Raw genomic sequence first — 3,941 nt, forward strand, 5'->3', positions numbered from 1 at the left:
TGACCTGGGCCCCAGTTAGTCAAGTATAAACACTAAGACTATTTGCCATATTTCTAGAGAGAAGAGTGGCGCCACCCCAGGAGGGATGAAGACCATCTCTTTTAAACAGGTCAGGTCTGCCCCAAAAGCTCGTCCAATTGTCTATATAACCTATGTTATTCTGTGGGCACCACTTAGACATCCAGCCATTGAGTGATGACAATCTGCTATGCATCTCATCACCACGGTAAGCAGGGAGGGGACCAGAGCATATTACAGTGTCTGACATCGTGCTTGCAAGTTCACACACCTCTTTAAAGTTATTTTTAGTGATCTCCGACTGGCGAAGTCGAACATCATTAGCACCGGCATGAATAACAATCTTACTGTATTTACGTTTAGCATTAGCCAGCACTTTTAAATTTGCCAAGATGTCAGGCGCTCTGGCTCCCGGTAAACATTTGACTATGGTGGCTGGTGTCTCTATATTCACGTTCCGTACAATAGAATCGCCAATAACTAGAGCACTTTCATCAGGTTTCTCAGTGGGTGCATCACTGAGTGGGGAGAACCTGTTTAATGTTTTGATCGGAACAGAAGAGCGGTGTTTTGACCCACGACTACGCTGCCTCACCGTCACCCAGTTGCCCTGCTGCAGGGGCTCTGCTGGAACCGGACAATGTACAGGAGTCCCTGAGCTAGACGCATCCAAAGCCATATCTAGAGCCCTAACATTCTTACTGTCCTCAATTAAAGTTTGGATGCGTGTCTCTAATTCTGAAATCTTCTCTGTCAGCCTAACTATTTCCCTGCATTTATCACATGTGAATCCCTCATCTGCGATAGAGATAGATAAACTGTACATGTGGCAAGAGGTGCAAATAACAATTGTAGGAGAAGCCATTAGCTACTCACCGTGCTTGATGAAATATTCTTACTGCGGTTGTTTGATGAACTTGTGGAAGACTGCAGCGTGAGAGAGGAGAGGAGAGGAGAAAAGAAAACGCTAATGACAAGCTAATGACAAGCTAACGAGTGCTAACGCTTTGCAGGTGTACTGCAGTCACAGAAGAGTGAACGATCAAAGTTAATCTGATAAGATTGATCGGTAATATCAGAAATATGGTGTGAGTTAAGTTATATTTTACAATTAAAAAAAAAAAAACAAACAGACAGTGATAGTAAGAAAGATTATAGAGAAAAAATATAAAATAAAAACAGCTACAAAAACAGCTACATGGAGCTATGATTAGCTACATATAAGGAAATTCCGCTCCATCTAACGTCACACAGAGCCATACTCGAAAAAAAAACTTTCCGAAACTTGTGACAAACCGGAAGGAGTATTTTTGGAACAGAAATACTCCTTCAAACGTACAACTTAATTTTTGAAACTTTGTCCATGTTTAGCATGGGAATCCAACTCTTTAACAGTGTAAAAAACTCAGTATGCATGAAATAGCATTTCACCCCCCCCCCTTTAATCATCTTCAGTCCTGATCAAAACTACCAAATGTAAAAAATAAAAAAATCTAAGATTTTAACTATTTAATTGCCAAGTTCAGTAATGATGTCACTGATTTTGGGGGAAAAACACACAGAATGACTAATTTTCAATATAAAAAGTGATTGTGGCTGGATATTTGTTTTTTTTGTTTTTACCTTTTATCATAGTCTTGGGCATGTCAAATGTCAAATTAGTAACAAGATTGGCTTTGTTTCATTTTTAGTTTTTGTGCAGCATTAGATTTTAATTTTTTCTCACTAATTTGTTGTCGGTGGCTGTTTTTGCCCCATTGACTTCCATTATAACTACATTTTTTGATTGCAAGGCAATGGCACCATATAATCATGCATTCTTAATCGTTTGTGGTGTTCCCTGTTGGGAAGAAGTACATTTTTTTTATTTTTTACAGTTGATCACTAGGTGGAACCATTAACCCTTTAGATAGGCCTGTGCAAAAAAAGCTTAGTTTCTGGCTTGTATATACATCAAGAATGCATGATTATATGGTGTCATGAAAAAAAATATCCAGCCACAATCACTTTTTATATTGAAAATTAGTCATTCTGTGTGTTTTTACCCCCAAATCAGTGACATCATGTATGAACTTGGCAATTAAAGAGTTAAAACTTGTAATAAAAAAGAAAAAGAAAAAACGTAATTTTGAAAAGAACAGAGGTTGATTAATAGATTTATGCAAAAAAAAAAAAGGAGAAAAGAAATTTGGATACATTTTTTAGAGCAGTGTAATGTAGTGGATGTTTTCATCCTGAACATAACAAAAAGGTTGTGAATTTGTGCACAATGCACAAGGGTTAACCCAGCAATACACAATTTTTGCTTACACAAAAAAAAAAAAAAAAAAAACAGAGGCCAACTGCCAGAAGAAAACAAGTTCTAAATAACCACCGTGAGATCCTGCTGACTATGCCAAATGTTGGCAAAGCGCTAAAGGGACTACAGTTTAGCAAGACTACACCGCCCTGGGTCTAGCCCGGAGACATCTATCAAGTGAATTACCTCTTTTTTTTTTAGGCAACACAGGTCAGCTCACGAGTAATTGGCAGAACTACAAAAATATTTTTTATTCAAATTAAAAATGTTTTTATTACATAGAGGTAGAAAACAGTCGCTGAATGAAACGGTTCAAATATCTTACTCAATTACAAACTTCAAGAAAATGAGACAATGGGCAACCTGGGTCCTCAAGGACAGCCAAAGTTAAAGGTACAGGAACCGAGGCTTGACAGCAGGACAAAAGGGCACAATCGGCCTACACAGCAAACCACCTTTCACTTACACCTGTGACACATTCATATACACACACAACCACTCCAACCAGCACTCGTGACAGAAACACCAACACCAGGAACCATACTCCTGCCTTAGCCACTCAGATCCTGTAACAAGCAGAAAGCAGGTTTTACACTTGAAGACACCATCACAGATGGATTATAATAAGGAAAGTTGTCCACACACAAATTACAAATACTTAAATCTCCAGAAATAACCAATACAACAAGGCAATAATCAATAATTGTGATTACTACAACAAAAAAAAACAAAAAGTAATCAAGCACAATTAAAACAAATTTAGAAGCACACTCACAATGATCCACACACATTTCACAATAAAGGCTTCTTGCATTTACCAAAGAAAAAAAGAAAATTGATAAACCAAGGACCAAACAACACACACACACACACACACAAGCTTCAACAAACCATTGAAATGACAATAAAAATAAACCAAAACAAAGCAACGGCATCTCCAGATGATAGTTCCCACATAGCCCCAACAAAAGGGGAGCTAATCACAAGTAATGACGTCACTAGTCTGTCTGTAAGGAAATTACAATTTAGACAGAACAGACATCCCCCTCACCGCTACTGCTAAATATTAATAAAATATCAAAATATCAACCCATAATAAAATTAACAAACTGTACAAATAAGTTCAGAAATCAACTCAGTATAGCAGATGAGCTATATGCTGGGAAGCTGAGAGCTCATTCAGTCTATATGGGTCACTGATGGTTCTTGTCTTATTTGTTAAGAAAACTGCAAAGTCGTCCGCTGTAAGAGTCGATGGAGGGGGTCGTGGAGGTGGATTAAGAAGAGGAGAAAGTTTTGAAGAGTGTCCGAGTGTCACAACAGCGGTTAAATTTAATGTGGTAGTAGGATGTTTAGCCGTGAAGACATTTGCAGAGAAGAAAGAGAGGAGAGACTGATACACACTGAGGTCGGTGGAGTTTCTTGATTTCTGCCATTTCCTCTCTGCAGCCCTGAGTTTAGAGCGATGTTCACGGAGAACCTCGGACAGCCAGGGGGCAGATGGGGCAGTGCGTGCTGGTCTAGACAACAGTGGGCAAAAGTTGTCTAAGCAAGATGTTAAAGTGGAGCAAAGAGTGTCAGTAGCACTGTTTGTGTCCAGAGCTGAAAACTGAGAGAGTGAAGG

The sequence above is a fragment of the Carassius auratus genome, unplaced genomic scaffold (genome assembly GCF_003368295.1).
Source record: "Carassius auratus strain Wakin unplaced genomic scaffold, ASM336829v1 scaf_tig00214834, whole genome shotgun sequence".
NCBI lineage: Eukaryota > Metazoa > Chordata > Actinopteri > Cypriniformes > Cyprinidae > Carassius > Carassius auratus.